Consider the following 25,943-nt stretch of genomic DNA (forward strand, 5'->3'; position numbering starts at 1 on the left):
GCAGAATGCCTTGCTGCCAAGACTCTCCTGATATGGACAGGTTGACCTGCCTAAAGGGACAATGGAGACAGATCTCTTGTTCTACCTTCACCTCTTAAATTCGAACTTTATTTGGTGAACAGCCTGAGCTGTTATGTGCAACGCTTTCTCTCAAGTAACCATCAGACTGCCTTAACTCCCTACACGGAAATGCTTCTCGCTTAAGCCGCCCACTAATAATGACAGCGTGGTAAATGTTTATGTCAAAAGCAATTTTCACATCATTTTTCAAATGGTTTTAATTAGATATTATTTCAGTCTCGCCTGAACTAATTCAATTCCTCCAATCAGCCTTCCAGCTTCCAATCTGTTTGGATGATTTTTCTAGCCTGCCGGCAGAACGTGTGACCCATCAATGTTCATCCTTTGCTGCTTCAAATACATCCCACTGGCAAGCAGAATCATCACACAAACAAGCTTTGGCAACGTCAATGCATCTAGCGTTTGCCACCATTCTTTTGGCAACTCTTGATTTGTTTTGTGATAGTGTTTGCAAAACTTTGTTGCTCTGGAAGCTGCTGAGCCCTCATCAAGCTGAAAGCAAACATTTGCGGAAGGCAAAAATGTTTTTTTGGTCTCAAAAAAGCAAAAAGTGACTTATTACTCCCTCGCACTGAAGGATACTACTTCGTGTTTGAATGTGCTCCTTGTGAAAAAGCAGCATGACCTGACTTTTAGTGAAGTCAGCCAATGGCTGAAGTGGGCTCACGCACTGCACCTTGATGAATGCTAGAGTAGGTGGAAGAAAAATGTAAATGATGCAGCCACAGACTAAAGGATGAAGTCTGACTGGAAAAGCCTAAAAGAAACTATGTTATATGCATAATTGTAGTAAAATTAAAAGGTCTTTGCTAACACAGACCTAAAAAACCAAGTCCATCTGCCATTGACTGCTAGCCACATACCTTTGAGAAAGAAGGCAAGAAAGAAAAAAAGAAAGGTTGCATTACGGATCGGGAAAGCTTACTCAGAATCAATCCACTAAGTTGTCTCAGCAGCACGGAAAGGTGGCACTAATTACACTCTAAGGAGCTGTCTACGTGGCTCATGAATTTATACATAATTACACTCTTAACAAGTTATCTTACAGGCTTCAAAAGCATCCATGATTTTAAATGAGCTTTTCACCGCATGAATATAACTGTGATTACATTTTTAGGTACAGAAGCACCTGTATGTCCTCCATTTTTTCCCCCTAAGGGTCAAAGTATACATTTTGGGTACCAAACCCCAATCACACTCCACCTATGTTTAAATAAAAGTGTTACAACTATCTTTCAAATTTAAACACAGCAAACTCTGTTTTCCTCCTGGGCAAAGTTTATTAAAGAACCATTAGTGAAACTGAGCGACATATTTATTAACCCCTTCGATGCTGATGACGAGCTCAGCTCGTCATCAGCTACGCCGCTCGTATGCTGATGACGAGCTGAGCTTGTCATGTAACGCAGGTTTTCGAAAAACCCAGCACACAGCGGGAAAACCGCTAGCGCGCAAGGGGTTAACATGTCATGCAACGCAACACAGAAAATCACCTTGCTGTGCTACGCTGCATGAAAGGAAGAGAGCAGGAATGTGCAGTACCTCACATTATAAGGTGCAAGCCTGCTCTCTGCCTATGCTGGTGCAGAAACTGCTGCCTAGCACCAACAAGGGCACCCTTGCACCATGCGTTACAGGTAGGATTGTTTTTTTGCAGGAAGGGACAGCTTCGTTGTTGTGCAGAAAAGGACATCTTCCTGCACAAAAAGAATCCTCAGCGATATTTCCCTCTTTCTACGTGTGCTGTGCAGCACACATAGAAAGAGTAAAAAGCGAGGAGAAATAAAGATATTTCTCCTGGTTACATCTCCCTGGGGAAGGTGTAGCCTACTGACTCATTATCAGGTCTACTAGTATTGGTAAATCTGGGATTGCATCAAAGTCCATGGATGGATGCATGGAAACACCCATGCTCCACCCATGGAATTCCTTCCTAGGGCAGAGTAGCACAAGCGGCTTGAATGGCCTTGCATAACTCCAGATTTTCCAAGCCATGCAGGGCCACAGAAGATGGCCTTGCGTGGCTTGGTAAATCTCATCTAGGTTTTGTGTTCCCCTTGTACCCCCTTGATTTGGTGCTAGGCCAATGCATAACATTGATAAATATGCCCCTGAGTCCAGGATAAATATGTTGTGCAGAACTATGCACTTATAAATCAACATCCTATCATATTGAAGCTTTCAGTTTCTATATTATATTGAAATAGCTATATATAACTATACATGATTGCATGCAGAGTAAAAGGAGGATAACTTATAGTGGGAATATCCCGTGCCATTTGTCTTTCCACACCTTGAGCACCCCTCCCCCACAAAGACACTTTACAAGTGAATGGTGTTCACTGCGTAGCTTTTATTAGTTGACCAATAACACTATCTGTATTTGTTGATAAATCTTCAACCATCTCCATTTTATTCAATAAAATCAAAACATCCATAAGTAAACTTAATAAGGCACTTTATACATATGCGCCATTGGTTAACATGTATTTACAATTCTGCATCTCTTGAGGCGTGTTGTACCAGCAGGACACAACACAACCCCTTTTCACTATTTCCATTTGAGGTGATACTCCGTCGTCTACCCTTTAGACTCGACCAACAGAGCACTGCTTTGCTCTCCCCATCTAACTTCCTCCAAGCACCGGCTACTAGGGTAGGCCGGAGAGTCCAGGACCACCAGCAGGACGGGCCTCTCTCCCGCCAGCCCAGCGCCCCAATGACTGCCTCCCTGCTGCAGTGTCATCCAGTCACCGCCCAACAAAAAGAGTCCCTGGCCTTTTTCTCTTGTCCGGGACCCCACCAATTCTACTATTGCTTAGGGATAGGTGGGTGGGCAAACAGATCCAGCTGCGCTTCACAGGCAACCCCCAGAGGCAAGGAGACAAAGAGGGCTGCTCCCTCGGGACCCACATTTTTATCGCCTTCGGGGAGGGATTTTACATGCACCACCTAAGCGTCTCACATTACCCTGAGACCCTCCCCGTGACGGCTTCCCGGGACTCAAAATCATTACTTCAGGCTCGGAATCCCCACTAATGGCCCCCCTCCCCTAGGCGCGGGGGGTGCCACTCAATACAGAGCAGTTTCAAATGGCTGCAGTCTGGTATGCTGGGAAATAACAGCAGTCAGATAAACAAAGGCCACTCCAAAAAGAATTGACAACAGCAATGGCAGGAGATAGGAACTGAAAAATCTTGAATGATCCCTGTGCTCACATCAAAACTGTCCTGCTTTGACAATCTCAACACAAAGTAGTGGAAACAAAAAAAAACCACTGGCTCGGAAGGCAATTGCCTTGTATACGGATATGCTCCTTGTGAAAGAGCAACATGCAGTTACTCAATTTAAAAATATTCTCTTCCGTGCGTCGGACGGTTCCTGGCCGGCTGACGTCACGGTGGGCGTGTGCGGAGGACGTCCGGGGGCCGTCCGAACCGCGCACGCGTGGGATTTTTCAGCACCGGGGAAAAATTATGGCTGCAGCGAAGCGTTTAACCAGTGGCTTAAGTAGGTTGACCACCAGCCACACGCTGTGGTGGGTGGAAGCAAAATGTGAATGATACAACAACAGATCAACAGATGACGAGAGGTGGCTGAAGCCCATTTAAGTAAGTATATTATACACATAATTTTAGTAAAATGAAAAAGCCTAAAATACATCACATTTATGAGCAGGAATAACACAAAAAATAGAAGAAAATGCAGTCTTTGTAGCATTGTATAGGAACCCAGCTGCTTTCACATCTGTCTTCAACCCTGTGGGTCCTAAGAGTCACAGCTGCAGAATTCTCATATTCTGTGTCCTTACCTAAGCCAGTTCTGCACAATAACCAGATTAGAGAATGCCTTTGAGGCTTACATTGGACTCCTAAAATATCATACATTGTGCTTGCTACTGTGTGTCATGGGGTCTTCCTTTTGATTTGCAGGATGGTACTTACTGGACCTGATTAAACACAGTTTTCTAGCTGCTGAAGTCTAGATGAGACATATTACAAGTTGTAAATAAATCACGTGTGACTAAGTGGGGAACGAGAAAGGATGAAATATCTAAGTTACACATGGGTAGGCCTTGGTGTAATTTTTATCCCATCAACCTAATTCTGCGTAAGCAATTGGACTACACGTAATCCAGGTAACGTCCTGTTTTCTGAACCTCTCTGCTGACTGAGCAGCTTTCTCTTGAGAGAGAGATGGTTTGTACAGAAAAGTCTCATTGGGAAATACAAATCTGGGTGTGTAGTGCATGTGCTACACTAATAATGTTCATCATAAGACTTAGACAGTGGACAGCCAGGAGGAAAGGCACACAAGATCATTTATACTCATCAACAGATGGTATAAAAGGGGACCTAGTGATGAAAAGGATCTCGAAAGGTGCCTTTCTTCACATATCACAAATGAAAACAACCACTCTCTCTAGAATTATGTGTAGTACAGGATAGGTATCATTCATGAATGCTGAACTTCTGGAAACTAGGAAGACTATCCACAAGAGAAATTGCATTCTCAGGTGAAAGGGGGAGGGGGAGCAGACAGCACCTTTAGGAGTATGCAGGTGTTCACCAGGTAAGTTACAAAGTTAAATAAATCATAATTTTCCTTCACAAATATGTGTTAGTTTTATGAATCAGATGACTCGTCATAAAACTCTGCATTGTGTAGCCAGAGTTCAGCTTTCACCTAATAGTTTGCCGCTTCTGCACAATGAACAAGTTGTCAACCAGGAAATACAGACCATTATGCAAAGAGGCAATACAATATTATAGAAGCTTAAGCATTTCAGAAACATATCACAATATATACGCAGGTAAAATGATGGACTTCAAAAACCTGGTTTAAAAGCCAGGTCGCTGGACTTATGTAATGGGGTGGACTTAATTATGTGGCAGAGTTGACTTATACAGGATGTCCAGTTATTTTGTACGGCACATTCTGTGATCATTTTACTTCCTTATTTTGTTATTTTTACACATGCTTACAATGTCTGGACAAAGGTTCAAATCATTAGTAATAGTTTAGGACCCAAATACAGCAATAAGAACTGAAAGTTGACCAGGCAACCATTGAGAATGCCCTTCCACTGCGCAGCAACACATGTAGCCACGTTTTAGTAAAGTTTGACCCGTTTGTGCTAGAAACCATTTTTCACTGCTCTGCAAAACTCACCCTGGAGGCCAGCTACTAGGGGGATGCGGAAATCGCTTGACGCGTATCTGGACTCCTATGAACCCCCGTGAGATCACTTGTGGGGACGGCTGTTCAGAAAACAAAGCGCTACAAACACAGATTAGGTTCATTGCTAAAGTACACTTCTGGAAACCTATCTCCACCCTTTCTTTTCTATTCTCTCTCTTTTTTCTTTTGTTTTAATCTGTCCTTAATCTCCTAGCAAGACATTGTAAAGGGGTGCAGCCAAACATGTATTCCAACTACCTGTAACCATGGCAGCACCAACCAAGCTTGGCTGGTACCCCGTAACAGTAAAGCAAATGTAACTGTCTGTAAAATGAAATAACATTTAAAAAATCTGAAAATTATACAGCGGATGATGGATTATGTCATAATTATGCAGAACATGTCTTGGCAGCAGGATCACATAATACCAGAGGCTCTGCTTAAAGGTAAACCAGCAGCTTTCTCAGAGTAAATGTCTGACCTTAAACTCAGATCAATTACTTGGTCACTAGATCAATACCATTGTGCCAATTACGGAAATATTTAATACATTAAAATAGAGAAGCCTGATTATTTAAAGATGTGTTTACTCTGAATAGCACACATCTACCTATAAAATGAGCATCCTGTAACTATAGCTGTTGCTTAAAATGGCTCCTACCACTCAACTGTAAGTCTGCTGCCTGTTTGTTTCTTTCTATCTATCTTAAACAAAGCTTTAGACAAGGGGATTTTAAGATTAACTACTTAGCAAGAGGGCTGTCCTATCTTAAGGCAAAACCTTAAAGATAAAGCAAAACTAAAATGTAAGGGACTTTAAGAAAGAACTTTAAGTTTACAATGCAAAATATCATAAATTCCCATTTACCTCAAATAAGCCAATTATGCAACCTAATATGGACTGCTGTATACCCTCCTATGGCTCTTATACAACGAATTACACCTCATATGACATCAATGAGATCATCATTGATGACAGCCTTTGTGGAGTCACCAATTACATCACAAATTACATGATTACATGGCAGATTTCCTAAGTAGCATCTGCTGTCAAGAGAGTGACCCTGACCTCCCCACCCCTAAAACAGAGCACAGAGTTCACTACAATAAGCCCCCATGACTTTCCCATTGCTGTGCAAATGTTTCTTTCTTCAGGACGCACCATTAATGTTTGCATATCTAGTTGTACACCTTTAGAAATGGGGGTCTATAATTGGCATAGCTACGTCTGAGCAGGTGACCCTCCTAGTCACGGTAAGGGGGACACACACTTTAGATAACCCCTGCTCACCCCCTTGGTCACTTGGCACGAGCAGACATGCTTATCCCAAAGGCAATGAGTAAAGTATTTGTACCCAAACGCACGGTAACACAGTGAAAACCCCACAACCAGACACCACACCAGTTTAGTATCTGTATATAAACCAGACAAGACCAAAACGACAAAAATCCAACATACATAGATCAAAATAGCACGTAAAAACAGTTACTGCCAAAAGAAAGCTTGTAGGAAACAAATATCACCACCTGGGCTGTTACAACATTGTGACAGGCACAAATCCAAAGTACTACGCAGACTGCAAGGTGCGCAGCATCGTGCACGGAGTCACACGGATCCCCAAACAACAGTACCTTAGAAACAAAGCCTATGGACGATGCATGGCATCATGGAGGTGAGGCGTCAGTGCACAGGTTGAGGCCGGTTCCCTGGTTGCCACGGGGGAGGTGAGGCATTGTGTCCTCGAGGAGGTGATGGGTTGAGTTTAGGACATGGGAGGTCATCAATAGAGAGGTGTTGGTTCCAGATGAGGCAAAACAAAGTCGAAAAGTTCCCGAAGTCACCCTTGTTGGTTATCGGTTCAGCAATAGCGGGATGCAGACACTGGCGATTACAGCGTCGGTGCAAGCGCTGGTGTTGGGAAGGCCGATAACTGCAGGAGTCGAAGGGCGTCAGAGCTGCGGTGCGTTGTGCACTTCATGAGTGGTGACCCTGGCCTCGTGCAGGTCATGGCATCACTGGCAGCATCGCTGACGGTGTCAGAGTTGTTTTTCTTGCTTTCTTTAAGTATATTCCAACTCAGTAGTGGAGTTCAGGAGAGATGGTGGTGAAGTCTTTGTGTCCCTGAGACTTAAGAACAGGAAGCCAGCACACACAAGCCCTTGGAGATTCTTCTTCAAGCAGGTTCAAAGCAAAGTTCCACTCTTTGCTCTTTCCTTGGCAGAACCAGCCACTGCAGGTCAACCCAGCAAAGCACACAAAGAAAAGGAGCAGTGCTCCTCCTTACAGCTCTCAAGCTCTTCTCCTTGGCAAAGGTTTCTCTTGAGTCTAGAATTGATCTAATTCTCTGGGGTTTAAGGTCTACTACTAATACCCCATTTTGTCTTTGTTCTCTTTGTGGCAAGGGTCTCTGAGCCCAGTCCAAACCATTTATTTCCTATCTGGCACAGCATGACCACAGGGGGTGGAGACAGCATTGTGCTAAGGACACACAGACTAGTCGGGTGCAAGTGAAACTTCTTCCACCACTCTAAATGGTACCAAGGTCTATTCAACTCAGCTATGAGTCACCCAGGAAATGCAGGACACACCCCAATCCCTCTTATGGCTGTCTACAGTGAATGCACATCCCCAGCTCCTGTCACTACAAAACCAGACAGTCAATACACAAAACAGCAGAGGCACATGGAATGGTTAAATAAGAAACAGTCTACTTTGTAAAAGTGGCATTTTCAAACACACAATTTAAAAACCACCTCGTAAAAAGATGTATTATTAAATTAGGAGTTTAGAGTCTAAACTCCACTTCTCCATCATGTCCCAATGGAAAGTTATACTTGTAAGATGTTACAAAGCAACTCCCATGTTAGCCTATGGGACAGATAGCTTTTAAATAGTGAAAAACAAAATTGGCAGTATTTCCCTATCAGGACATGTAAAGCACACCAGTACATGTCCCTTTTTTCACATATACTGCACCCTGCCCATGAGGGTAACTTGGGTCGACTTGAGGGGTGGCTTACATGTAAGAAAAGGGAATGTGGGGTCAGGCAAGTGGGTGCACTTGCCAGATCAACATGGCAGTTTACAAAGTGCGTGCAGACACTACAGTGGTAGGTCTGAGACAGATTTACAGGGCTACTCCTGTGGGTGGCAAGACCAGTGCTGCAAGCCCACTAGTAGCTTTTTTTTTACAGGCCCTGGCACCTGCAGTGCAATGTACTAGGGACTTACCTGTAAATCAAATAGGCCAATCATGGATAAAACATTGCAACCACAATTTATACAAGGAACACTTGCACTTTGACACAGATCAGTGGTGGCAGGGGGGCGTGGCTACCAGCCAACCATGGTAGACGTGAGCTGAACCGGATCCGTCTAGAAGCCCTGTAAATTGGCAAATTATCCTGTGTGAACCACTGCTAAATCCCCCAAATTTCCACCCACATGCAGAGGAGAAGGTCCAGGCACGGAACGGCGACTTCTGCGAGCTCTGGCTGCAGCGGATAACAGCTACCGGCGTCCCGAAGCGTGAGGCCTACAAACGCGCCGGGGACCACGGCCCACAGTGGAAGACCAGGCCAGGCGCCAAAGACTTCCGGGCGGCGACACTTGACATCCGGGACCCGCCCGGGATTCGGGGGACAGCGGGTGAGCGTACCGGAAGCGGAGCGGACTACGAGGGGTCTCCCACCGCTTGGTCGGTCACCACCCGCTGAGACAGGAGCCGGAGGGGAAGCGTACTCCTCCCGCGGAGCGTGGCACGACGGGCACTGGGAGAGGAGTCAGAGGGCGGGTGCCTGCTACGAGGTGTGCCTGCTGACCAGGGCCTCGGGCCCGGGAGAGAGACAATTGGTGGAGCCCTATTTATCACTGGCAGGCACCGTCGATGCGCTTTGGGTCCCTGTGGGAGGTACAGCACTCCTCTGATACCTGGAAACGGACGCCCGCCATTTCGTGGATGGCGCATTGGGACCAGGAGCGGGCTTAACTGCGGCCCGGAGCTTTGCGATGCTGAGGACAGAACGGGCCGCGGTAGCCCACTGGACCACCCTGTAAGTGACTTTACTGCCTATCGCCAGGATATCCTGCCAAATGACCCTGAGAACGGAGTCCCTGTAGTGATCATACGGCAAGGGCAGATAGAGTGTATGCAGCACCATAACTAGACAAATAGATGCGGTATCAGAGTGACAGAGAGAGGCACGGGGTCCTACAGGTGAGCGACCATGCGGGAGGGCCCAGACGTGCCCGTGAAGGACCCGCCTGGGATCCAGAACGAGTCGAAATATGGTCAGTAACAAGGGCAGGCAACCGGACTCTGCGGTGCATGCCAAGTTGCGCTCCGCCGGCACCGAGGACCCACTGGCATCCTCCAAAAACGAAGTGATCCCACCGACAGGCATGGAATTGCAAAAGGCAAAACTGGACTTGATCCTGACCGAAATCAGAGCATCGAGAGAAGCACTGGGATCTCGATTGGACACAATGTCTACGGGACTGTCCCTTTTGAAGGCCGATCACAAAAAGCTGGCAGAAAAGGTCACTGAACATAAACTAGCTCTGGATGACCTGATACCACAGACGACGGAAAACTCTTCGAAAATAGAGGCACTAGAATGGCAGATGAAAGGATTGCAAGATAGAGTGGATGACGCAGAAGGGCGCTCGCGTCGCAACAATGTACGCATCCTAGGCGTGCCGGAATGCAGTGAGGGAACTAATCGGACGCAGTTTGTGGAGGACTGGCTAAAAACGGTTGTGGCTTCTGAGGACCTCACCCCGCTGTTTAGTGTGGAGCGCGCACACAGGGTGCCCCCAAGGCCGCCAAAACCGGGAGCCCCTCCACGCCCACTGATAGCTCGTATTCTGCACTACAAAGACAGAGACTCAATCCTCAAGGCGGCAAGGGAGAAGGCCCTGTTACGGTATGAAAATAAGACGGTGTCGATCTATCCAGATGTCACCCCGGCCGTCCAGAAAGCTAGATCCTCCTTCTTAGGCGTGAAATGCACTCTGCGGGAACACAACCTGAAATATGCCCTGTTCCTACCGGCACGTCTTAAAGTTATCCATGAACACAAAACCTACTTCTTCGACACCCCGGAAGAGGCGTCAGAATGGATTGAAGTGGCGCTTTACCCGGCCTTATCGCATGACCCTTTGGAGCACGCACAGGGAGAGGACGTGGCTGGCACCTCGGATTCACGACCGGGCCCAAGGGACGCTGTGGAAACAGAGACTGGCACGAATGGGACCCGCGCACCGTCTGGAGAGAGGAGTGTGCAAGGAACGGTGCTATTGACGACGGACGCTCTGGCGGCTCATGATGCCAGAACCAGAGTGGAAACAAACAGCAAAGCCAGCTCGCACACACTGGCCTCCGAATCAGACACTAGCTTGCAATTTTTCCCGCGCATCACAGCGCAAATGGCGAACGAATTCTGATATGCTGACTGAAAGAAAAGCCGGGTGGTAATGTATATATGTGCATGAAGGAATTGTTGAGGTGGGGATATATGGCACGGGTTCCACGCAGCTAGCAGGGCAAAATGTACAGGGACTTTTGTCACTAGATTCTGAGTAGGAACGTAGGGGTACACCCCCCCAGGTGACAGCAACATTGATTTGAGTTTTTACCCCTGTTGGGTACTGATGTTTGGTCCTAGACAGTTAGGAGGAAGGGACCTTCAAGTTGGGAAGTTAAGCACTAAAGCAGCACACATTATGCATCATACATCCACACATGAACGAAAAGGTCAGGTGAAGTCACACGAACCACGCAATCATAGCCATGGCAACCACTAACACATATAAACTCGGCACGTGGAATGTGAGAGGCCTGGGTTCGGTGCATAAAAGGCACAGGGTATTGGCTCAACTACACAGGCGCCAAGTGGAAATAGCGTGCATACAGGAGACCCACTTAAATGGCGCAGAGGGCTCCAAGATGGCCAGGAAATGGAAGGGTCAGTTTTATGCAACCGATTACTCAGCGTTTTCCCGAGGGGCGGCCATTTGGATAAAAAACACGCTTCCCTTTAAAACACTGGAACACCGGGCAGACAGAGAGGGGAGATACGTGTTCGTAAAAGGGTTACTGGACGGCTCTTTGGTGGTAATCGGTAGGCTCTATGCCCCCAACACGGAGCAGTCAAAATTCTTTGATACTATCAGTAGGGTGCTGTCAGTTTGGTTGGAGCATGCATGGGTTCTGGGTGGGGACTGTAATGCGGTGCTAGACCTGTATCTAGACAGGTCCCACCCCCCTCTTGAATGCGACAGAGAGCAAGAAGCAAGCAGAAGCACTGTCACGCTGGGCGATTGGATGGGATCTGGCGGATGCATGGCGTACCAAATATACAAACCACAAAGAATACACGTTCTACTCCCCGCCACACAAACTACACATGAGAATTGACCGCTTCCTTTGCTCCACTACATTGTCAGGTTCCATTGATTCGATTGAGCACATGGGCAAAACTCTATCGGATCACAACCCGGTGGAGCTGGTGATAAAGTGGGGGAGGCTTCCTACTCCGATCCTAACCTGGCGATTATCCCCTGAATTGCTGGAAAATCCAGTCTTTAGGGTGACAGTGTCGGACGCCGTTACGAAATATTTTGCTGAAAACAAAAACACGGCTGGGTCCGACAAATCCAATGGTACGCCTTTAAGGTGACCATACGTGGCGTAGCAATGAGTACACAAGTGGGAATTAAATATTCAGTGATAGAGAAGCTCAAGGACGTGGAGGGTAAATTGGCTATGCTAGAAAATGAGGCGGCGGGCACACACGACGGACTCACGCAACTTCAGGAAGCGCACATACAACATGCAGAGCTACTGGAGGAACTACGTGTAATAGACCACAGAGAATACATGTGTAGGCAACATACGCAGGCAGATAGGTCAGGTCCACTATTGGCCCGCCTGGTGGGCAATGCTCCGCCGGTCGCTTCAATAGTGGAAGTGAGGGATGGGTTGGGAATGGTGGTGCAAACACAACTAGAAATTAACAATGCAGTCAAAGGCTACTACACCGAATTGTATGGCCCGCATGAGCCACTGACAGGGTAAACAACCTTTACAACGCAACTTTTACCACGCAGTGCCTTTACCACGCAACTTTTACAACGCAAACCATTACAACGCATTGCACTGGGGGCGCTCTAGGATAGGGAATAGGTTTAATTTACTATCCAACACCTTCCCTACTATCCACGAGGACTGGAGTTGGAATAGTAAATTAAACTATTCACTATCCAGCGCCCCAAAGCACTATGCGTTGTAAAAACCGCGTTGTAAAGGCATGTGTGGTAAAAGCATGCGTTGTAACGTCATACATCCACTGACAGACGCGGATCTGGAGTCATTTCTGACGGACGTCAACATTCCACGACTCACGTCTGCGCAGCGGAAATACTTGGCAAACAATATACCTGTAGCTGAAATTAGGCAGGCTATCAAAGCACTGCCACGAAACAAAGCACCAGGGACGGACGGCCTGCCGGACGAATTTTACCTCACATACATTGATATCCTGACCTCACACTTACATACTCTATACAACTTGTCGATGGAATCCCCTGCACTACCTCCCACAACCCTACAGGCATTAATAGTCTCCCTCCTGAAGCCTGGCAGGAACGCTCTGCAGCTGGAGAATTATAGACCCTTGTCCCTGCTAAACAGGGACTACAAGATCCTTAGCAAGATTTTAGCAACTCGAATATCCCAATATATTTCGACCCTAATGCACCCAGATCAGTGTGGCTTTGTGCCGGGCAGAAGCACGTCACTGAACCTTCGATGGCTGAGACAATTAATGACGCTAGAGGGTACTAGGAACGATAACGAGGGGTGCATCTCTCTGGATTTAAGGCAGGCCTTTGATTCCCTGAGATGGGATTACATGGTGGCGATATTGGGCAGGTTTGGCATCCCACAGGAATACATCAACTGGGTAACGTTGCTATACCTTCACCCCACAGCACGTGTCCGCACTAACAGATGTATCTCCGAGCAATTTGACATCATGAAGGGCACGCGGCAGGAATGCCCACTGTCGCCGTTGCTATTTATACTCGCTCTGGAGCCTTTATTAATTAAAATCCACACACTGGCTAGTGCAAAAGGGATACAGAGAAACGCAGTGCCCCATATAATATCGGCCTACGCCGATGACATCATATTATACATCCATGACATGTCGGCTGATCTAGACCCGCTCCCAACAATATTCAATAATTTCCGGCCATATCGGGATTAGGGATCAATGAATCGAAGTCTTATGGCTACTGCTTTAACACACCATTAGAAAACACACACATAGGGTTTGAGCCACACTGCTTTCAAATGGCAACTACTACTTTCAAGTATCTAGGGATACAGGTGTACCGGAACGCCCGTGACCTCTTGGAAGGTAACCTGGGCAAAGCGATCACTGCACTCAAAACGCAAATACAATTTTGGAACACACTACCCCTATCGATAGCTGGGAGGGTGGCAATTACAAAGATGGTGGTACAACCTAGACTGCTGTATTTCTTTACGAACCTGCCCCTTATGGTTCCAATGAGTTTTTTCAAGACCATGAACACGTTGCTAACGGAGCTGATATGAGAAGCAGGCAGACACCGTATCAGTATGGCTAAGTTGCAACTACCCGCTGACAAGGGCGGCATGGGAGTACCAGATCTGATCGCCTACGGTTACGCTTCTCAACTCCAGTGGTTGGCCTACTGGCTAGCAGGGCGTAACCTACATGAAATAGGTATGACTGAGGTAGACAAGAATAGGGGCACTATACACAGGCTACTGCTGCCAAACGCCAGACTGCCGGACACAGCACCATACCTCCTACGACTAGCAATCAAGTACTGGAAAAAAGCGGTCAAATACACTAACGCGATATCGTCCTATGCACCCACTATACCCCTGCTGGGGCTTCCACTGGGAAACAGTATATTGTCGGAACTAAAACTCAGGACATGGCAGCAAGCAGGTGTTCTACAAGTGGGAGACGTCTTTGCGGAGAACGCTCTCATGACACACGCAGACTTTACACATCTACATCATACCCCTGACACGTTATTTTTGCTACATGCACAGATTACACAATACATAACCTCGACTTGGGCACGGGATGGGACTGAACTGCCTACGAACCCGCTCCTCACAATGCAATACCTGATGGGGACGGGCAGTCACCTGACGAGATGGTTGACGGCCGGCATCAGAAATGGCAGAGCAATCACGTTGCAGCCCACACGGGAGTGATGGGAAGGTGATGTCGGTCAGGCAATTGGAGATAAAGATTGGAAAAAGATACTCAGGTTCCCTAAAAGGGTATCTCGTAATCCAAAATTCAAATGTATCCAATTGATGGTTATGCACAGGGCGTATCTCACTCCCCACAAATTGCATGTCATGTTCCCAGACGCAGCAAATACATGCCCTAGATGCAGAGCGGAAGATGCCAGACTGTTACATATGTTATGGGACTGCCCAAAGCTCAGCTACTATTGGGCAACAATCCACAAAACTCTAGAGACTGTTGCTCCGGGTAGACCTTACACATCACCGCTATACAGTTTGTTAGGTATAGGCCACAAAGAAAAGAAAAGGAGTGCAGCTACCCGCTTCGCTGATCTGGCATTGCTGCTTGGGAAGAGGTTAATAACGATGCGCTGGAAGTCGGCAGGACCTCCGGATGTGGAGGGTTGGCATAGTGAGATGATGCGATGGGGAAGGGCATCAGGGATGGAACTACGAAGGGAGGAACGCAGAGGGCTAAGGAAAACGCACATCTCACTAGAATGGGACACAATGTTAGCAGACTTTGATGCATGTGCTGACTCATTCCAAGACTAGTGATACATGGCATTGGCCTGCCCACAATGAGATATGTGTTTGCAGTGCAATATATTGTCACTATGCTAGCTGGGGAGAGCGATGGCTCGGCGAGGCAGAAAGAGGAAGGCGCCTACAAGGGAGACACCACGCACGCAGAGAACAGAGAAGTTTAATATACAGTGTATACTACGCAGATGTATGGGACTGTTTGACTTTGCCGAGAGGATAAAAATGTGTGCGAACTGAAAAGTGCTAAAGGGGAACGGGTGGGGGGAGTTGCAAACAGGAGGGTGTTCTCTAAAAAGTAAAATGGAAGATAAGTCAATAAATACACAGTTGAATGTATCATTTGTCATGTTGAGATATTTTATTGCCAATATAATTGTATGACAGTATCACTGAATGGTTGTAATAAAGAAACTTTAAAAAAAAAAAAAGATCAGTGGTGGCAAAGTGCCCAAAGCCTCTAAACGAAATCCAGCATACCATCAAAAATACAGGAGTTAAAGGCAAAAAGTCAAGGGAAACAATGCCAAGGATGTCAAGTCTAACATACACAGGAACGCATAATTTGGGAATTGGGAGGTATGCAACTTCCAGAACACCAAACTTAAAACATTTATTCAAAAAGCAAGAACACTTGTTCTTATTTAATCTCCATATTAAAAGAAAAATTTACAGTAATATAATCCAAAGAGAGGGTTCTACCAACTTTTACAGTCATAATCAATTTAATTAATATAAAAGTAGTAAAATATAAAGGTAATTGCTGCTTCAGACCACTGTCACAAATTTTCAGCTCAGTCTAGGTAGGCAGGAACAGTCCCCCTAATTTACTCATTTCAAATGCCATAAGAGAGTAGGGGTTTCGGAGTTTTAATTTGCCTAAATGGGACCAACAACGGAAGACGGTGAAAACCAAGCTCCGGCAGCGGCGCCACCAGAGACCAGACTGTGGAATGGGCCCCAAAATGCTCCATAACAGCATCGACGGGGACACAGGCATTACCAGATTGCCAAAAATTAAATGTGACATCAACCACCGAAGGTTAAACATTGCAGGCCTAAAGACGCACTACATGGACCAGAATGCACGACATTACAGACCGGAAGAGTCACCCACCTGAGGACAATAATTGATGCAGCAAATCAAAGGTTAGTGTGCGCCTGGGAGGCCACGAGATGTCAAAGGCTCCCCTCCTCTCCTCTGAAGAAGGCCGATGCGGCCGAAATGCATAAGGATAAATGGAGCCGGTGAAAATAAACGTGTAAATAAATGAAATGTTTTCCTGACCTGTGGCGTGTGCTCCTCGACTTCTCTCTCGGAGCAGGGAAACTGTGGACGAATTTAACACAGCCTGGGTCCTGGCTGATGAGCGATGCACACCCAAAGAAAGCGCACCGGACTCTGCCTAAATGGGACCAACAACGTAAGACGGTGAAAACCAAGCTCCGGCAGCGGCGCCACCAGAGACCAGACTTTGGAATGGGCCCCAAAATGCTCCATAACAGCATTGACGGGGACACAGGCATTACCAGATTGCCAAAAATTAAATGTGACATCAACCACCGAAGGTTAAACATTGCAGGCCTAAAGACGCACTACATGGACCAGAATGCACGACATTACAGACCGGAAGAGTCACACACCTGAGGACAATAATTGATGCAGCAAATCAAAGGTTAGTGTGCGCCTGGGAGGCCACGAGATGTCAAAGGCTCCCCTCCTCTCCTCTGAAGAAGGCTGATGCGGCCGAAATGCATAAGGATAATTGGAGCCGGTGAAAATAAACGTGTAAATAAATGAAATGTTTTCCTGACCTGTGGCGTGTGCTCCTCGACTTCTCTCTCGGAGCAGGGAAACTGTGGACGAATTTAACACAGCCTGGGTCCTGGCTGATGAGCGATGCACCCCCAAAGAAAGCGCGCCGGACTCTGCCTAAATGGGACCAACAACGGAAGACGGTGAAAACCAAGCTCCGGCAGCGGCGCCACCAGAGACCAGACTGTGGAATGGGCCCCAAAATGCTCCATAACAGCATCGACGGGGACACAGGCATTACCAGATTGCCAAAAATTAAATGTGACATCAACCACCGAAGGTTAAACATTGCAGGCCTAAAGACACACTACATGGACCAGAATGCACGACATTACAGACCGGAAGAGTCACCCACCTGAGGACAATAATTGATGCAGCAAATCAAAGGTTAGTGTGCGCCTGGGAGGCCACGAGATGTCAAAGGCTCCCCTCCTCTCCTCTGAAGAAGGCCGATGCGGCCGAAATGCATAAGGATAATTGGAGCCGGTGAAAATAAACGTGTAAATAAATAAAATGTTTTCCTGACCTGTGGCGTGTGCTCCTTGACTTCTCTCCCGGAGCAGGGAAACTGTGGACGAATATATATATATATATATATATATATATATATATATATATATATATATATATATATATATATATATATATATATATATATATATATATATATATATATATATATATATATATATATATATATATATATATATATATATATATGTATATATATATATATACAGATGTATCCATAGCAAAAGCATTTTTTTACTTACTTGCCTATATCTTTGGCATCCTTTGACGAATCTTCACAAAATTGCCCCCAAAATATGCATAGAAAGTATTGGGGGGGGAGGATCCGTTTAGCGGGGACGAGTAAAAGGGGGGGGGGTAAAAAAAAAAGTATGTTCCCTATGTAATTCCCATAGGAGATTTGAACACAACTACAGCCCGAACCGCTGGTCAGAAGCTCACCAAATTTGACAGGAAGGCAGATTTTGGTTCACAGAAAACACTTTCAGTTATCTGGTGTAGATCCGTTCAGTAGTTGTTGAGAAATTTAAGGAAATCCAAATTTGTATATATGCATTTGTGGCTAATTTGTGACGATTTCACGATTAATCGCAAATGAGCATGCCATGAGGAATGCCATGGTTGGCTGGCTTCAACTAGAGCAGAGAGTTGCGGCCACCATTTTACCTCTTTGGAACAGTTCCCGGGGTTAAAACCAAATGGCCGAAAGTGGCATAAAGGGTCAGGTTGGATGTGTCCTAACCCGATGAGAGGAATATAGGGGTGTTTGTGCAACCCCTTATGCGTATAATAATTTTTCCAACTCACGATATTTATGAATTTGCAGCGAACATCAGTGTCGTGTAACGTCACAACAAATTGTTGAATATACGTCACAAAGAATTCACAAATATTACAAAAAAATATGCTTGTACATCAACCCTTAGTCTCACTTAGATACTCACACACCACTTACAGACCCGCTCGGAGACTCATGCACCCACTCACAGACTCACTCAGAGACTCCCACTCACAGACCTACTGAGACATTAACACACCCAGTCACAGTCCCACTCAGACAGTAATGCATCCACTCAAACACCCAGTCAAATGCTCATGCACCCACTCACATACCAACTCTGACACTTATGCACCCACTCAGAAGCTCATAAAACCACTCACAGATCTACTCAGAGACTCATGCCCCCACTCACAGACCTACTCAGAGGCTCATGCACCCACTCACAGACTCTCTCATATTCTCATGCACCCACTCAGATACTCATGCACCCACTCACAGACCCACTCAGAGACTCATGCACCCACTCACAGACCCACTCAGACAGTCATGCACTCACTCATTCACCCAGTCAAATGCTCATGTGTGATGTAATATGTAAGGTCATAAGCAGTGCATTAAGGGGGTGTAAGTTATAGTTAGCTGCTGAATTTCACTGCTCATGTACTCACTAACAGACCCACTCAGATACTTATAAATCCACTCAGAGGCCCTTACTGATGTACTCAGACACTCACAGACCTACTCACTCACCCACTCAGATGTTCATGTACCAACTCAGAGATTCACACACCCGCTCACATATTCAGTCAAACACTTATTCGCCCACTCACAGACCCACTCAGACACTCACAAACCCACTCACAGACCCACTGGTATTCTCATGCACCCACTCACAGATCCAGTCAGACATTCATGCACCCACTCACTAACCTAGTCAAAGGCTTATGCACCCACTCACAGACCAAAGTCAGACACTTATGCACCCAGTCTCACACCCACTCACAGGCTCATGCAGCCACTCACAGATCCACTTAGACACCCATGCACCCACTCTCCCACCTACTCAGAGGCTCCCACACCCACTCAGAGACCTACTCAGAGACTCACAGACCCACCCAGACACTCATGCACCCACTCACAGACCCACTCAAATGCTCATGCACCCACTCAGAGACTCAAGCACCCACTCACAGATACACTCAGACACTCATGCACCCACTCATAGACCCAGTCAGACACTAATGCACCCACGCACAGACCCATTCAGAGACTCACACACCCACTCACCGACCCACTCAGACTATCATGCACCCACTCACTCACCCAGTCAAATGCTTATTTACCCACTCACATATCCACTCAGATACTCATGCACCCACTCATAGACCCAGTCAGACACTCATGCACCCACTCACAGACCCATTCAGAGACTCACACACCCACTCACTGACTCACTCAGACAAATGCACCAACTCTCTCATCCACTCAGTGGCTAACACACCCACTCACAGACCCACTCAGATGCTCATGCACTCACTCACAGGCCCACTCAGACACTCGCACCCACTCATAGGCCCACTCAGACAGTTGTGCACCCACTCACAGACCCACGCAGACAGTCATTCATACACTCACTCACCCAGTCAAATGCTTGTGTGTGATGTAATATGTTGTAGTATGGCTTAAGGCCTGCTTTGGCACATGTTATGTTAGCATGGCTTATTAGAAGTTTAAACGCCATTTTACCTTTTGCTGCTTTTGCGCACAACACTGCATAGCTGTTTTTGTAAGTTAGCCTTCACGAAGGTCTACACATGAGAAAAGGTTTGTTTTCGACATCTCTAGACTTACATCGTGCCCATAGTCTGAACAGTGTGCGCTGAAGCCATCAAGGTTATCAAAACATGTTAGCTGTTTTTTGACATGTTCGAGTAACGCTTTTAGACACAACAATTTGGCATCTGCGAGCCAAGTAAGATTCTGGCGTCCTTATTATCACACACTTGCCATGATTTCACACACTTGGAAGATTTCCGTTTCCAGGGATGCAGAGAGCCTATGCTGATCCAGATGTAATTTACTCTTCCTGAGCGGAAAGGTAATGGGGTCCCTCACACAAGCCTAAGAGACCTTCTATAGTTTATAATACATAGTTCCTATATAGGGAGGGTGTTAAATCTAGGTGCTATAGGACCTGTTTTCACCATCATTGTAATATGATTTCTCCTTTTGTATTTTATGGAATTGTAACCATGCTGACCATATTAGTTTTAATCATATGTCTGCTTATGCTGGCTAAGATACTGCACATGAGATCACGTCGTTAAAATAAATATTTTAACCTTACCGTGTCTCTTGTTTACTCCTGTTGTGGACTGGTATGAGAGTATAACAAAAGAGTGTTCTCACGTCCCACCATTCCTGTGATGGTCCTAAGTCGCATGCTCTAGGTTGTCTAATCCTTGGTTACTTTGCTATAGGACGAAGAGCTAATGTCACACTGATGCCAGCTGGTTGGGGTTTTTCTAGGGACTGAGGTGAGTTTCTGGTACACCACGATTCACTGATGTCCTAGGTCTCTGAGCACAGTTCTGTGTATGAGCAGGATGTTATGTTATGTTATGTTATGTTATGTTAAAAACATTTATACAGCGCTCGGTCACCAGACGGTTTCATGGCGCTCAAAACAAATGCGGGAGAACAGTGCACTGAAGTTACTCATACTCTAATTGAAAGAAGTGGGTTTTAAGCAATTTACGAAAACAAACATAGCCGGGGCAAAGTCTGAGGGAGATCGGGAGGGAATTCCACAGTGTGGGGGCCAGGAGAGAAAAGCACAGGCCACCATGCTTCTTGCGATTAAACCTTGGGACAGTCAACAGGTTGAGTGAAGTGGACTGAAGATCTCTCGAGAGAACATAACGCTGGAGGCTAGACGTAATGAATACAGGAGCTTGATCGGAGAGGGCCTTGAAGACTGTAAAGCCAAGTTTAAACATGCAGCAATAAGCCACTGGGAGCCAATGCAGTCTCCTCAACAGGGGCGAGACATGTTGATGTTTAGGCTGATGAAAGACCAGTCTCGCTGCCTGGTTCTGCACCAGCTGCAGCCGGTGAAGATGGTAAGCGGGTATCCCAACATAGAGGGTGTTAGCGTAGTCAATACGGGAGGTGACAAGAGCCATAATGACGAGAATGAGGGCCTCGGTGGTAAGAAACCTACAAATGTTGCGAATCCTGCGCAGATGAAAGAAACAGGATGATGTGACTGCATTAATTTGAGGCCTCATAGACAGGTCACAACATATGATTACGCCTAGGCTCTTTACCGAATTGACAGGGCTGGGCGGAGACCCAAGGGAAGAGGGCCAAAAGCTAGAGTTCCAAGGGTTAGCCCACTCACCCATCAGCACTAACTCTGTCTTGTTGGAATTGAGCTTCAGCTGGCTGTAGTGCATCCACTCAGAGATGGCAAGCATGGTGGATTGGAAGTTGGCACATGAGGAAGGGGTGGAATCAACAGGGAAGATCAACTGTAAATTATCAGCGTAATTGAAAATGGTAACCGGGGTGTGACGGAGGGAAGCTATAAGAGGTTGCATATAGAGGTTAAATAAATGTGGTGATAAGGCGGAGCCCTGTGGGATTCCACAAGAAAGGGGGGAATTAGGGGCGGAGTAGGTAGACAGATGAACTGCCTGAGACCGCTGGTGCAGAAAAGATCTGATCCACGTTAAAGCCATGCCCTGAATACCCGCGTTGTTGACACGGTCTATCAAGATGGTATGATCGACCGTGTCAAAGGCGGCCGACAAGTCCAGCAGTACAAGTGCCTGGGCATTATTCTTGTTGGCGCCTTTCCTCAGCACGTCCATCACGGCCACAATAACAGCTTCAGTAGAGTGATCTGGCCTGAAGCCAGCTCGCTGGTTATCCAAGAAGGAAGAACCCTCAATGAACGCACTGAGACAGCAAGTGACGTAGGTCTCCAAGATTTTCCCAAGATAGGGGAGAATGGATATCGGCCGAAAATTACTCAGGACCGAAGGGTCGGCACCAGGCTTCTTTAGTATCGGAACTACAACCGCCTGTTTGAAAGAATCCGGTACCGTGCCTGTAGCAAGAGAGTTGTTAACACCTTGGCTGCTGTGACTTTTCCCCTCCTGTGCTAAAATTCCTTGAATTCTATGGTTTCATGACGAGCTCAGCTCGTCATAAGCACAGCTCAACTGTGCCTCATGACGAGCTCAGCTCGTCATGAGCATCGAAAGTGTTAAGCAGTGCCAACGGAGGATCTGGGCAGCAGTCATTAGGAGAGCCCGAGCTCACCATATGTAACAGAGAAATAAACTCAGTTGGGGAAATAGGAGGGAAAACATCCAGGCGACAGGGGTTCATGCGGGGTAGAGATGGAGGAGTAGAGGAAAAGGGAGGGGGAATGTTATTCTTTATGGTGACAATTTTATCAATGAAATATGAGTTAAGGGAATCACAGAGAGCTTGTGTAGGTTGTGGTTGGACAGTGACACGGTCCGGCGAAGCGAGCTCCTTGACGATGTAAAAAATGTCCTTAGCCTTAGAGGCGGAGTCCATTATTTTCTGGAAAAGTAAGGGGTTTTGACCAATAGAATTGATTTTTATAATGTTTCAGCAGGTCTACATACACGGTTTTGGATTCTAGGTCGTAATTACACCTCCAACGGCGCTCAGCTTGGCGGAGGGCCAGTTTATCCAGTTTCAGTTGGTCTGTGAACCACCGCTGAGTGTCATGAGGACGTTTAGTTTTTATGATTTTTAGCGGGGCCACTTTATTGCTGGCATACACCAGCCACTGCTCGAGATGAAAGGCCTGGCCAGCCACCGAGGCCTGACCCCTAGGGGCTGTGGTAGCTAGAATGGAATGAAATTCTGCAAGGTTGGCTCGTTTCCAGTTACGGGCGGTGAAATTGGTAATAGGAGTAGGGTGAATAAGCGTAGTGAAATTGAGGGAAAAAGAAATAAAGAAATGATCAGACCAAGAGCAAGGATAAACTGAAGGAGGGGAAATGTCGAGATTGGTCGTCCAGACTTGGTCTAGGATATGGCCTTTGCTGTGGGTAGCTACTGTTATATGCTGACTGCAATTCAGGCCGAGCAGGAGATCAGTAAATTCCTCAGAGAGGTTACTTTCCCGAGGATCTGATGGCCAATAATTAAAATCACCAATAATAAGAATTTCGGCATGATTAATAATTAGCTGGGAGACTAAGTCACCGAACTGTTGGGGAAAAAGGGGCATATAATCAGGGGGTCTGTAGACAAGATCCTTGCAACAATGTGAGGTCATAAGCCATGCTGAATTTCACTGGTTTTGTAACAGTGAAATCTGCAAAAAAAAAATTGATGGACTGAATGTTGCACAATGTCAAACATTCACCCCAGTACAGAGATTGGGGCCTAAATCTATCGTTTTTTTGCTCCCCATGCCTTTTCAGTTTAGACCCGGCCACATATAAATCAGTCTTGACCCTGTTCCCCATGGGAACAGTACGGCCCAAACTGCCAGGCCAGGTCCTCCCTGGACTGGAAACAAGCATCCTCGGACTGGTGTCAGAGTATCACCCCCCATCAGTCAGGCTAGTTTGACTACAGTGGCATGGAGAGCACGGGACCCAGTGAAATCTGAGCCTAACTATAACTTCCCAGTAACGTTTGTTTTTTTCAGTGAATTTATGCACACACACACACACATACACACACACACACCGAAACACATATATATGTGTATATATTTACCTTGTTGATATTTTGGTCCTCAATTTTCTGTTCACCATATTCTAATAGCACAATATTCTGGATCAATATTAAGGTAGAATTATTTTTATTTAGGCACCCCAGAAAAGAACTAAAAATTATAATTGAGGAGGTCTGGATACATCTTGGGAAGAGCAAGAAAGTGATTAAAATACTCTGGCTGCCTCCACTAGTTGCAGTACAACCAAACAGGCAGCCTTTTGGGTGGGTCTTGGCCGACCACCACATTTAGATGGGAGGTTTTGGCACATACAACTAGATGAACAGCTAGGGTCACTGTTTTAAATGTGCCTACTAAGGCAACGGCACATACATTTGAAATATACAAAAAAAAGTGATGGGTGGAATGTTTGAATTAATCTCAGCCACTGAGTCCCTTGCTCACTGCACCATCAGGATTCAATCAAGCCGGGCCGACGACGGCTGAAATGCCAGAAACCGGTCCCCGGAAGCTTGTCTCCTTTCTGGTGAAGAATTGGCTTGGTAGTTTAGTCTGCCCTGTTCCCATGATGCACTGGGCCAGGGACAGACTGATTTGCATATAGCCAGGTTCTGAGCTGGGATGGTGCAGTGAGCTAAATAACGGTGATGGATCAAGCCCTGATCTTTGGACTGGGTAAGAGTGGTCTGCTTAATTCAGGCACTCTGTTCATCACAACCCCCTTTTCTGAGTCGTTTTTGGCCACTATAGGTGTGGCAGGGTATACTCAGACATGAGTCCCTTGCTCACTGCACCATCAGGATTCAATCAAGCCGGGCCGACGACGGCTGAAATGCCAGAAACCGGTCCCCGGAAGCTTGTCTCCTTTCTGGTGAAGAATTGGCTTGGTAGTTTAGTGCCCTGTTCCCATGATGCACTGGGCCAGGGACAGACTGATTTGCATATAGCCAGGTTCTGAGCTGGGATGGTGCAGTGAGCTAAATAACGGTGATGGATCAAGCCCTGATCTTTGGACTGGGTAAGAGTGGTCTGCTTAATTCAGGCACTCTGTTCATCACAACCCCCTTTTCTGAGTCGTTTTTGGCCACTATAGGTGTGGCAGGGTATACTCAGACATGAGTCCCTTGCTCACTGCACCATCAGGATTCAATCAAGCCGGGCCGACGGCGGCTGAAATGCCAGAAACCGGTCCCCGGAAGCTTGTCTCCTTTCTGGTGAAGAATTGGCTTGGTAGTTTAGTCTGCCCTGTTCCCATGATGCACTGGGCCAGGGACAGACTGATTTGCATATAGCCAGGTTCTGAGCTGGGATGGTGCAGTGAGCTAAATAACGGTGATGGACCAAGCCCTGATCTTTGGACTGGGTAAGAGTGGTCTGCTTAATTCAGGCACTCTGTTCATCACAACCCCCTTTTCTGAGTCGTTTTTGGCCACTATAGGTGTGGCAGGGTATACTCAGACATGAGTCCCTTGCTCACTGCACCATCAGGATTCAATCAAGCCGGGCCAACGACGGCTGAAATGCCAGAAACCGGTCCCCGGAAGCTTGTCTCCTTTCTGGTGAAGAATTGGCTTGGTAGTTTAGTCTGCCCTGTTCCCATGATGCACTGGGCCAGGGACAGACTGATTTGCATATAGCCAGGTTCTGAGCTGGGATGGTGCAGTGAGCTAAATAACGGTGATGGATCAAGCCCTGATCTTTGGACTGGGTAAGAGTGGTCTGCTTAATTCAGGTACTCTGTTCATCACAACCCCCTTTTCTGAGTCGTTTTTGGCCACTATAGGTGTGGCAGGGTATACTCAGACATGAGTCCCTTGCTCACTGCACCATCAGGATTCAATCAAGCCGGGCCGACGACGGCTGAAATGCCAGAAACCGGTCCCCGGAAGCTTGTCTCCTTTCTGGTGAAGAATTAGCTTGGTAGTTTAGTCTGCCCTGTTCCCGTGATGCACTGGG

General features: G+C 46.6%; 1 protein-coding gene across 2 annotated transcripts in view; it reads right to left on the reverse strand.

Annotated features, from left to right (window-relative positions):
- The window catches only part of PTPRN2 (protein tyrosine phosphatase receptor type N2), a 2,289,968-nt gene that overhangs the window by 706,570 nt on the left and 1,557,455 nt on the right, over positions 1 to 25,943 (reverse strand). The window lies entirely within an intron of this gene.

This window comes from Lissotriton vulgaris, chromosome 10 (genome assembly GCF_964263255.1).
Source record: "Lissotriton vulgaris chromosome 10, aLisVul1.2, whole genome shotgun sequence".
Taxonomy (NCBI): Eukaryota; Metazoa; Chordata; class Amphibia; order Caudata; family Salamandridae; genus Lissotriton; species Lissotriton vulgaris.